Raw genomic sequence first — 12,834 nt, 5'->3', positions numbered from 1 at the left:
GTAGTCTTAGATCATTTAATGATGATTATTGTACTTTATAACTAGCAAAATCCCCATATCCTGTTCATTGCCCCTTTTTCAGTCATGTGGATTGACTTATGCCTGAAGTGGTTAATTCTCACCTTGACATCTCATAGAACAACTGAATCTCTACCAAGGGTGAATGTGTCCTTCCTCTTAATGTCTAAAAGAAAAGGTTAAAATTCATTGAAGCAAAATGCAACAACCCAAAATGTTGGGGAGGTCGTTTCCACAGTTATTTCATATGACAGTGCTTGGAGTGAAACTAAATGACCATGGTGAAGAAGTAAAAACACTTTACCCTGTTCCTCCTGACTGATGTCCTTATGCGTGTTTTACACAGTTGAGCGTTTTGTGTCTTGTCGTCTGTGTAGGCAACAGCCCTCTTCCCTGGGATAGAACTAGATGATATTTAGACACGTTAATTTGACTTCTCCATTGCTCACATTGATGTGGATATGATTTTATTGCTCTGTTTTGTGAGCTTCCCAAGAAAACAATAAATCCCTTACTACTTGTTCGAAATGCAGTAGCACAGATCCTAACAAATACAAGAAAGAGAATATCATTCCTGTTTTGAAAAAACTTCACTGGTCACCTGTATTATCTAGGATAAATTTGAAAGTTCTTTTACTTGTTTTTAAAGCTTTAAGCGACCTAGCACGTCTGTACCTTACTGAATGTCTGTCTTCATATGTTCCTATACGTGACCTGAGATCTGCACATACTGGCCTACTGCAAATACCACATGTGAAATGCAGAAAGAGTGGAGAGGCTGCTTTTTGTTTTTATGCTTCTAAATTATGAAACTCACTTCCACTTTTTATTAGGCAGTCAAGCTCGGTACATTGTTTTAAAAAACATTTGAAAATGTTGCTTTTAGTTAAAGTGGTTCTTTGTTCTTTCTATTTCTGTTTCTTTTTTTAGTTCTCTTTAATTGTTCTTATTTTATTACGGCTTTCCTAATTTTTATTTCTTTAATTGACATGTATGTTGCCTTACTGTATTGCTGTATTTTCCTTTACAACTGAAAGTATATCTCTCAATTTTAATATTGTATTTTTACGCTTGGTTTTTAAAGCACCAAAGCACTATTTGTATGAAAGGTGCTCTATAAATAAAGTTTATTATTATTCTTTTTAATATTATTATTATACTTTGTTACATTTTTGGTTAGGACAAAGATTCTAGTAGAGGTGGCCTCTTTTACCCCGTTCCAAAAAATTGGAAAACTACCTTCAGAATACACTGACAATGACCATCTACTATCTCCTCTAACTGTGTATTGTCATCATGCATATCTTGTGTATTATTTATTGTAGTTGGTTTTGTCATTCTGTAAAGAAGCCACCTTTCAAGGCACTATATCAAATAATGTTTGTTATTATTATTTCCATTTTTCATCGTAAAATCTGGCGAGGGGTCTTAAGAGAATATCAAAGAACTCTTACCAAAGTTGCTCTTACCTTTCCATTCCAAGAAATGCCCTCAGCTCGGATTGCAGAGATTGACCTCTCTGTCTCAAATTCTGAGAAACATAGACTCGATTGAAAAATGACCATTTCCTAAGATTCACATAACATCCCCAGTCAACATTTGCCACTTGACATTGAAGAATGATGTGAAGACAGGGGTTTGAATTTAATCCTTTCTGTAGGGGGTTTAGACTTCTAAGTCACAAGCTGGGGTTTATGGCAGGAAAGGGGATTAACTGATAAGGACTGCAGATGCAAGCTAGGAACCCCCCTGGGTGTAATGTTAATCTGACCATTTGCCCAGAACATCGTAAACTGGCCAAATACCATGAACCCCCCTCTCTACCATCAGACCGAGTGACGTCAGAAACGGAGAAGAAAACACTATATAACCCAAAAGTTTGTAACAGTACGGCGAACAATACTTCGGTTTTGTTGTTTCTTGCGGGAAACAAGACTTCGGCTTTATTGTTCTTTGCATGCAATAAACTCATTTGTTTTACTTCATCTCGGGATCAAGAACCTTATCTCTTCTGTTACACCAGTCCCCTACAAGTCTGATGTGCCCTACCGCTGATCAATTTCCATATGAGAATAGCCAGAGTGGAAACCCTCAGCTGGTGCCCTGTGAACTGTGTCACAGGAAGTTTGCTGTAGAGAGGCTGGAGAAACACAGCAAGATCTGCAAGAAGCTTCAGAATTCAAAGAGGGAGGTTTTTGACTCTTTCAAGCACAGGGCCAAGGGAACAGAACTGGAGACATACATCCATAAGAAGAAGGTTAGACCGCCAATTGTGGTAAGGGCTATCCTTAAACTCTTTCCAAGCTTCCCTTGTTTTCTCCTAGAGTCAGACTCAGCTTATAAATCAATGTAAACAATAAATAAGTGTTTTATGAAGTACTCTTCTGAAAAACTGCCGCAAAGGCACATTTGCCAGACAGAATAAATGGGTCTTAGTGACTTCTGAATTCTGTTGTAAAAATCTACATGAGATATCAAGCAAATAGCACTCACGGGAAACAAAACCATAACTAAATTGTACTCTCTACCCAATGACATGAAAGGTAGGCCCAGAAAGCTACGTTATTACTGTATTGATATTTTCTTGCCTTGTGAATGGTTTGCGACCAGACTGTGTACGCAGTGCTAGTCTGGACTTTTTCTGGAAGCTGTTTCATTGGTTTCATTTCCTGTTCCCAGCTGAGAAAGAACAACTGGAGGCAGAAACACGAGGATTTCATTCGGAGCATCAAATAGGCCAGGGAGGTGCAGCAGGTGATCACGCAAGTAGGGAAGGTTGTGAACCTGCCCCAGCGCCCCGCGAATCCAAACCCCGACTACGTGCCCTGCCCTCACTGCGGCCGGCGCTTTGCCCCCAGGCCGGCACAGAGGCACATCCCCAAGTGTCAGCACATCAGGAGCCGCCCTCCTCCTCCTCCTCACAGATGAAAACTGATGTGAAGAAGAGTAAAAGAGTCATGATCTTGGCTCACGACTCACGTCCTGCTTTTTCTTTTTAGAAATATATTTAGCACAGTTCATCCGTATGATGATAAAAAAAAATGTTACCTTGTTTTAATAAAATGATTTTTTTTTGGTGGACTGGTGTTTGCGTAACTGTGGTTATTTCAGTTTTTTTCCCTTGCGAAAATGTGTGTTGACCGTGAAAATAAATTTCAAGCTGTTCTTATCATTCATACACCTTGACCTCCTAAAAATAATTGTTCAACCTGGAACGTACAATTAGCAGGCAATAGAACAGGTCACATTGGCCTTGGAACCATCAAAAAGTAGTATTCACACATTCTCTGCATCAATTTTCCTTTAAAACAACTGAAAAAGCAAGGTAAAGTGTGATTGATTTTTTAATGAAAGTTATTTGATTTAATTTATTTAATTTTCATAATATTTGAAATATGTTGAGATTAATGTGACTCAATATTATCTGCAGCTCTTACACTCCAGGCACCTGATAAAGTGGAACGCAGTGTCTTTGCCTTACATGGCGCTCAGCTCTTCCTCAATCCCAGCAGAAGCAGCAGCCTCCGGGTCCTGCCTCATGCACAGCTTAAAATGCAACACCGAGTAATACAACAAACAACAGGGAAAACCATTCACGATCAGACACATCCGTTGATTGCTGGCTCTCAGTAAAGGGACATTGCTGTGGTCCACGCATGAATCTGTTTTCCAAGTGCCTTATCCAATACAGTGTTGAGGCCAGTTTTCCCAGAAGCCATCTAAAGGGGAACACACAATAACTTGTAAAACCTCCAATTTACATCACAAAATAGACTACATTTCAAGGTTAAAGAATTACCATGTTCTGCGATTCAGAACGAGGCAGCAAAACTTCCTGTAATCTGATGTGGCCCTGTGACATTGTAAAGGAGCAGGCTTGTGAATACATCTCGTTTAATCCAATGGAAATATTGCTCTCAACTTTTTTACGTTTTTGCCAATAAATAATATTACATTGTTAACTCTGCATAAAGAACCTTGGAATGGAACGTTTTTTGCAGTGAAATGTTTGCTGCATAACCTATACCTTTTCTCTCCTACATCACATTGCATTAGTCATCACAGTGATTAGTGAGCAGGAAGGGCTGCATCACATTGCAATTTGTGTGGAACTTGAATGCGAATTTGTTACAACATGGCGTAACTTACAGTACTTTCACAAAATTCATGATTTTGTGCTCAATTTTGAGTTTGTAGTTTTTCTATAATGTCAATGATTTTATTTTGTGACTGAAATTAAATACTTTTGTGTCTGCAAAATTGGGACTGTAGTTCCACCTTAACCTACTAGTACTGTATGTCTTTGGACTGTGGGAAGAAACTTGAGCACCTGGAAGAAATCCACACAAATGAAGGGAGAACATACAATTCCATCCAGACTGCACCCCAGGAATTGAACCCAGGACCCCAGCTCTGTGAACCACAGTGCCACCTCATTGCTATAGTCACTATAATTAATGTCAAAACTCATTTGCAAATGAGCCGCCTGGGATCCAAAAGGATCAAGACAAGGATCCAAACAAAGCACTATCCCAAAGCTTGGCTTTGTACAGTATATCATACAGGGCTTGATGCAGAAGGCAGATAATCTAAGTCCATGCAATAATTGCTAAGGGAAAGTGACTTTGTGTTTTTGGAGGGAAGTCACTCAACATGGAGCTGTGTTAGTGAAATGATTGTTCTGATGTACGGCTGATGTCCAAACACTGAAAACATGATTGTGTATGCAATCGCACTCCTGAGCTCCATTGGGTATGGTTAAAATAACTTTTTATAGTTCATCACATTCAAAGTGTGTGTACCTGATGAAAGTGTAACACGCATTTGGAGGAGTTATTCAGGATTTTCTTTCATTCAACTATTTCAAGACCCATTATTTTCAGATGTTGTAGTATACGTGAATAATGAAAGGCCTTCATATTACACAATGAAGGAATGACTTTGCAGGTGTGAAGAATAAAAGATTAATTCAGCTCACTTTGGGGAGTTTCACAATGGCCCTCCTTATAGAAATGTGGGTTTGATTAAAGGAGTAAAGAAAAAGCACTGAATAATATTTGCTTCTGTAAACGTAATCATCTCAAAATATGGTTGAAGAAATTGAAGAAGGTTAAACATAATCCAAAACGTATACGGTCAATTTAAGTACAACCAGAATTCTAGTGTTTATGCAATGCATCTGTGGGTTGATATGAAATACGGCCGTTCTTAAACTAAACGAGGTTATCGAGAGCATATTCCGAGTACGGCTGTGGCCAGTTCTACTGTGAACTGTGAGGACCGTATCTTATCCTGAACTGGCTGTGCGAATACCGTCCTCTGCTGGCAGAAGGAATAGATTACAACGGCACTGTATTGGCGATTAGTCCTATTGCTAGAATATTGAAACAACAAGGAGTCCGCGGAGTCAAGCAATGCTGAATGAACAAGTACCTGAAATTCAATAGGATTTTGTGTATTGATTACAAATAGGTGTGAAATTCTCATGTACAGTGGTATTCATGGATTCCTTACACAAGCAGCCGTTGTTATGATACTTTCGTAATCTGAATATAAATCTGTTATCTACCTGAAACTGTAATTATTGAATAGATTAATGTCTTTGAAATGCTTCATTAACTGGGCAGTTTCCATGTTTGGAAATGTTTTTATTTTGATTGCTGATTGCTAGATACTGTATGTTTAATAGGCATGCTGTTAATATTTTCTACAAGAGCCAAATAAGACAGTTATGCTGTAGTAAGTTCTATATAAGTTAAATAACATAAGTTATAATTTGTTCTGAGGTCAATTTGAATCTCATACTAAATTACTGGTGTCCTTTTATCTGAGAAACACTACCTGATTGATCACCTGATGCCTAGAAATTAGCATGCACAGTAGCCCAGCGTTTAGCATTGCTAGCTCACAGTGCTGAGGCCCTGGGTACACTTCTGGACCTGGGGTGCTATCTGTATGGAGCTTGTATGTTCTCCCCATGTTTGCATGAGTTTGCTTTGGGTGCTCCGGCTTCCTCCCACAGTTCAAAGAACTACTGGTAGGTTAATTGGCTTCTGGGATAATTGGTGAGTGTCTGTGTCTTCCCTGCATTGGACTACCATCCAGTCCCAGGTATCTCCTGCCTATTACTTTCTGAGGCTCTGGCTCCCCCGTGCCCCGCGACCCCCTGACCCCCTGACCCCCTGACCCTGAATTGGATGAAGCGGTTAGAAAATGGGTGGTTTCTGTTATGCTCTGGTCATGCTCTGCCATAGCAACAACTTGTAAAAAATGCAGATGCTAGGATTTAACTCAAAGAAGGAGCTCAGATCACTGTGTTGGCATCACTGTACAGGTGTCCGGTGTGTTTTAGAACATATGTTAAAATCTTATTTACTAACTTCTAGACTTTTTACCCCCCATATCAGTCTGCAGGTGCACAGTGGTCTGTGGACACCCTCCTTGCTCTGTCGTAAAACAGGAAATAAAAAGCAACTGGTTTTGACTTTAATGCACTGAGACTGTGGAACTCACAGAACTCTCTTGTCAGAAAGGCAGCTTCTAACAGCTTTTAAGTGAAGACTAAGAACACTTTTCTATTTTATTAAAATAGATTATATATGTTTTGTTTAAATATATGTTATAAATGTTAAAACGACAGCTCGTATAAGCTTGTATTTTTACCTTTCGATCATTTTTAGAATTGCTCTGAGTTGCTTTTACCATGATAAACAGTACAAAATATGAGGTGTTGAACTTGTCAAAAGTTTTAAAGCGCTTTATGACGTAAAGTGTGATGACAGTCCTTGGCGGTCTATGTAACAATTCTTCTTGAAGTAGGTCATCGGGCTAACAGTACATAAACATTACAGCTCAAGTGCTTTTGTATCTGAACACTTTTAGGTAAGTAATTTAGCAGCTGCGGTATTAATCGTGATTTTAATGGCAAATTCAATTGCAGGTAAAATAAAAATGGCGGATAACTTTCTTTCTAGCTCCGTGAAGCGGTCGCGCCACATTATACATATATACAATAATAAGAAACATAATATGTACAGTAGAATTTTTCACTTTAAGCTGGCATTATCCAGAACCGGGTCAGGGCCCGGACCCGGACCGTGCAGTGTGGTCCGTCGGCCTTCTAAAGATGTTTAGGAGATCGAGGCGCCCTTGGATTTGATTAGAAACTTGCATAATTTCTTAACTTGACCCCATTATCCTAAAAAAAAAACGGCCAGGCCCAGACCAAAGCATGAAGGCTGCGAGGATCGGGGGACTCTCATTTTTGGTCACAGCGTACAGTAGTAGATCAGTAACCTCTGTTTATCGTGATAACCTTTAATTATTTTCCAGTACTTTTTTAAATGATAAAACACATTGTCTCGCCAGTTTTGCTAAAGATAGGGTTTTAGTGTTTACGCATAAATTTGTAAGCCGTAGGTTTAAATCTCGTGTTCTTATTTGCCGCATTTTCATCGTAAGAGAGGCGCTCGTTTGCGATTTACGCGCTGAATATTGTAAGCAGAGGAGCCTTAAGGCACAGCCTCGCCTTAACACCATCGTTTGCATTGTTATTGTCATCCAGAAAAGCAGTCGTAAGAAAATGAATCTGTGGCGGCCCCGAACATTAAAAAACTATATCTAGACTGCAAATACATCCCAATCTTACTATCAACACGTTTTAAGAGCCCTCTCCTTTCCACCGGTATACAAGCTAAGAGAGAAATGTTGGAAATCCCATCTGAAGTAGCCCTCGTCTCAGCTTCGGAGCTGTGAGCGATGGGGATCATAATTAAAAGGGGGTACAGTTACTTTGAAAATGTGTATGTGATACTTAAATTTAAATAAAATAAAAAGATAAATTATATAACACAGACTGCTATCAATGTCCATGTGTTTAAGACGTATGAATCGGTTTTAAAACAGGCACACCCCTTTACTTCTCACAAATCCAACTGGAGTCTCAGTCCGTCGTCGCGATGAATTAGGAGCTCAGATGTAGGCTAAGTGATTGCAATTTACTTATTTAAAAGAACCACTTCAAATCAAAAGGGAGACATTTTGTAATGGTAGTTATCGTATTATACAGTATACGTAATTGTAGATATACAGTACATAAAGGGTATGAATAGGTGTGAGCTTTTACTGTATATTTAATATTTTATCTGACCCATTTGTAGAAACCGCCTACTCAGATTTAGTTAAGTGGTCTGCCACCATAAAGACAGAAAAATATAATGACATCCTGTTACATTAACTGTAAAATAAACGCCGTAACTGCGGCCATATGAAAATTTGGATAAAGATTATACAAACATCCTAAGGAGCTCTATGACATATGAGCGTCGTAATAATGGTTGGTGACCTGACGTAACAGTGCTCCCTGAATTACGTGATCTGTATTTACCCAAATACAGATATATCACAGGGAGATGCAGTCAAACATTGCATTGCTATCGTCGTGGTGAACTATTTCTCCGCTGTTTGAGACTTGTTTGGTAAGTGTCATCAAATATTCTTGTCAATTTGTAGCGAAATCGATATACTGTATCATAATCCTTCAGCTATCTATAATGTAGTGAAACGGCTAATTAATATTGATAAATTCCCTTATTCACAGTGACTTTTGCTCAAACCCCTGTTGCATAATGGGTTAATTTTATATAAAAAACATTTATATCATAGATATAATACAAGCTTTGAAATGAAATAGTACATTTCCAGGTTTCAGTTAAACATTTTTAAAAAAGCTCATGACTTTAAGCATTCTGAACATTGAGAATGTTATTTGGGAAACAAATGTTTTTTATAATGTTTATGTTTAGGATCTGTCTCCTACTGAGTCAGCATGCAGCATTCAACACCATTATGTTTAATATTAAAAAGTTGTGTATTTCCTGAATTGTTTTTTTTATTCTTTTCTATTAGACCATACTAGACTGTGCAGGATATCATTTATTTGCCATTTTTGCCTTTTCCAGATACCTGGGAAACAAAGCTCATATCTCATTTGCCAATGGAGCCCAGTCCTAAGCCTGGTGCTCTGTCCCCCTCCCCGAAGGACACAGACTCGAATCGACCCGCGCCCTTAAGGCGACAGGATCTGATCTCCACGTACTGCCCGCCTCCCAAGATACAGCTTCTGAAGGACACCTTCCAAGAGAAACTGATGCAGGAAAAGGAGAAAAAAATGATCGCCATATACAATCGACGGCAGGAGGCGGCTCTACAGAAGATGAGAAAATCTTTCCAATATGTCAAATACGCTGCGGAGAAGAAGACGGGGAACAGCTATCGCTTCCAAACCCAACAGGGCCCCGAGAAGAACATTGTGGGGTATGATCGGTCTTACCCCCTGAAGCCTATGGGTAACAGGAAAGTCTCCGGCCCTGGTGAGGCTCGGGCTGTGGACCGCCCGGAAGCACAGAGTGATTCCTTGTTTGCCCCCACCCCGCCTCAGGATGGTCATGAGAGGCCCTGCGAGAGGCCGGGCAGGAGGGACTCAAGAGTACACAAACCTAAGGACAGGACTGTCCTCCCCATGGTGGCGACCCCTCCAGGGCAATGCCCTTCTCATGCCAATGGGAAGGAGCACTTTCAGTTGCAAGAGGAGCTACGAAAAGTGGCCGAGGCAGAGGCCGCGCTGAAGGAGGAGCATCGCCGGAGGGAGGCCAGTCTGCAGGATGTGATGCGCCGGAAGGAGGCCATGATGAAGGACGAGATTCGCCAGAAGGAGGCCATGATGCAGGCGAAGCTCTTTAGAGCTCAGGAGGAGCTGAGGATGGTTCAGAGAGAGATGGAAGACTCCAGAGAGGTGGCCGGAAGGGAAAATAGAGGACTCCTGACCCGAAGGAAGACACTCCAGGCGAGGCAGAGCGAGCTTCGCCCCAGAGGACCTCAAGAGAAAGTACCTCAAGAAAGCAAGGCTCCCTGAAAGTGACGTGTCAGCGGCACAGGCCGCGCAGGCCCACTTCAGAAATAACACCGCATGTCTGGATGAACAAACTCTGTCAGTGGAAAACAGATATTTGTCCCCTACAAGTCTGATGTGCCCTACCGCTGAGCAATTTCCATATGAGAATAGCCAGAGTGGAAACCCTCAGCTGGTGCCCTGTGAACTGTGTCACAGGAAGTTTGCTGTAGAGAGGTTGGAGAAACACAGCAAGATCTGCAAGAAGCTTCAGAATTCAAAGAGGAAGGTTTTTGACTCTTTCAAGCACAGGGCCAAGGGAACAGAACTGGAGACATACATCCATAAGAAGAAGGTTAGACCGCCAATCGTGGTAAGGGCTATCCTTAAACTCTTTCCAAGCTTCCCTTGTTTTCTCCTAGAGTCAGACTCAGCTTATAAATCAATGTAAACAATAAATAAGTGTTTTATGAAGTACTTTTCTGAAAAACTGCCGCAAAGGCACATTTGCCAGACAGAAGAATGGGTCTTAGTGACTTCTGAATTCTGTTGTAAAAATCTACATGAGATATCAAGCAAATAGCACTCACGGGAAACAAAACCATAACTAAATTGTACTCTCTACCCAATGACATGAAAGGTAGGCCCAGAAAGCTACGTTATTACTGTATTGATATTTTCTTGCCTTGTGAATGGTTTGCGACCAGACTGTGTACGCAGTGCTAGTCTGGACTTTTTCTGGAAGCTGTTTCATTGGTTTCATTTCCTGTTCCCAGCTGAGAAAGAACAACTGGAGGCAGAAGCACGAGGATTTCATTCGGAGCATCAAATAGGCCAGGGAGGTGCAGCAGGTGATCACGCAAGGAGGGAAGGTTGTGAACCTGCCCCAGCCCCCCGCGAATCCAAACCCCGACTACGTGCCCTGCCCTCACTGCGGCCGGCGCTTTGCCCCCAGGCCGGCACAGAGGCACATCCCCAAGTGTCAGCACATCAGGAGCCGCCCTCCTCCTCCTCCTCGCAGATGAAAACTGATGTGAAGAAGAGTAAAAGAGTCATGATCTTGGCTCACGACTCACGTCCTGCTTTTTCTTTTTAGAAATATATTTAGCACAGTTCATCCGTATGATGATAAAAAAAATGTTACCTTGTTTTAATAAAATGATTTTTTTTTGGTGGACTGGTGTTTGCGTAACTGTGGTTATTTCAGTTTTTTTCCCTTGCGAAAATGTGTGTCGATCGTGAAAATAAATTTCAAGCTGTTCTTATCATTCATACACCTTGACCTCCTAAAAATAATTGTTCAACCTGGAACGTACAATTAGCAGGCAATAGAACAGGTCACATTGGCCTTGGAACCATCAAAAAGTAGTATTCACACATTCTCTGCATCAATTTTCCTTTAAAACAACTGAAAAAGCAAGGTAAAGTGTGATTGATTTTTTAATGAAAGTTATTTGATTTAATTTATTTAATTTTCATAATATTTGAAATATGTTGGGATTAATGTGACTCAATATTATCTGCAGCTCTTACACTCCAGGCACCTGATAAAGTGGAACGCAGTGTCTTTGCCTTACATGGCGCTCAGCTCTTCCTCAATCCCAGCAGAAGCAGCAGCCTCCGGGTCCTGCCTCATGCACAGCTTAAAATGCAACACCGAGTAATACAACAAACAACAGGGAAAACCATTCACGATCAGACACATCCGTTGATTGCTGGCTCTCAGTAAAGGGACATTGCTGTGGTCCACGCATGAATCTGTTTTCTAAGTGCCTTATCCAATACAGTGTTGAGGCCAGTTTTCCCAGAAGCCATCTAAAGGGGAACACACAATAACTTGTACAACCTCCAATTTACATCACAAAATAGACTACATTTCAAGGTTAAAGAATTATCATGTTCTGCGATTCAGAACGAGGCAGCAAAACTTCCTGTAATCTGATGTGGCCCTGTGACATTGTAAAGGAGCAGGCTTGTGAATACATCTCGTTTAATCCAATGGAAATATTGCTCTCAACTTTTTAACGTTTTTGCCAATAAATAATATTACATTGTTAACTCTGCATAAAGAACCTTGGAATGGAACGTTTTTTGCAGTGAAATGTTTGCTGCATAACCTATACCTTTTCTCTCCTACATCACATTGCATTAGTCATTACAGTGATTAGTGAGCAGGAAGGGCTGCATCACATCGCAATTTGTGTGGAATTTGAATGCGAATTTGTTACAACATGGCGTAACTTACAGTACTTTCACAAAATTCATGATTTTGTGCTCAATTTTGAGTTTGTAAAGTTTTCTATAATGTCAATGATTTTATTTTGTGACTGAAATTAAATACTTTTGTGTCTGCAAAATTGGGACTGTAGTTCCACCTTAACCTACTAGTACTGTATGTCTTTGGACTGTGGGAAGAAACTGGAGCACCTGGAAGAAATCCACACAAATGAAGGGAGAACATACAATTCCATCCAGACTGCACCCCAGGAATTGAACCCAGGGCCCCAGCTCTGTGAACCACAGTGCCACCTCATTGCTATAGTCACTATAATTAATGTCAAAACTCATTTGCAAATGAGCAGCCTGGGATCCAAAAGGATCAAGACAAGGATCCAAACAAAGCACTATCCCAAAGCTTGGCTTTGTACAGTATATCATACAGGGCTTGATGCAGAAGGCAGATAATCTAAGTCCATGCAATAATTGCTTAGGGAAAGTGACTTTGTGTTTTTGGAGGGAAGTCACTCAACATGGAGCTGTGTTAGTGAAATGATTGTTCTGATGTACGGCTGATGTCCAAACACTGAAAACATGATTGTGTATGCAATCGCACTCCCGAGCTCCATTGGGTATGGTTAAAATAACTTTTTATAGTTCATCACATTCAAAGTGTGTGTACCTGATGAAAGTGTAACACGCATTTGGAG

At 40.5% G+C, this 12,834-nt stretch overlaps 1 long non-coding RNA gene across 1 annotated transcript; it reads left to right on the top strand.

The window, feature by feature from the left end:
* Positions 1-1,666: 1,666 nt before the first annotated feature.
* Positions 1,667-3,099, top strand: LOC138229260 (uncharacterized). The gene is made up of 2 exons (XR_011185713.1): positions 1,667-2,293; positions 2,698-3,099. It is a non-coding gene; the product is annotated as an uncharacterized lncRNA (long non-coding RNA).
* Positions 3,100-12,834: the final 9,735 nt, after the last annotated feature.

This window comes from Lepisosteus oculatus, unplaced genomic scaffold (assembly GCF_040954835.1).
Source record: "Lepisosteus oculatus isolate fLepOcu1 unplaced genomic scaffold, fLepOcu1.hap2 HAP2_SCAFFOLD_42, whole genome shotgun sequence".
NCBI lineage: Eukaryota > Metazoa > Chordata > Actinopteri > Semionotiformes > Lepisosteidae > Lepisosteus > Lepisosteus oculatus.
This window is presented reverse-complemented; position numbering and strand designations above follow the sequence as displayed.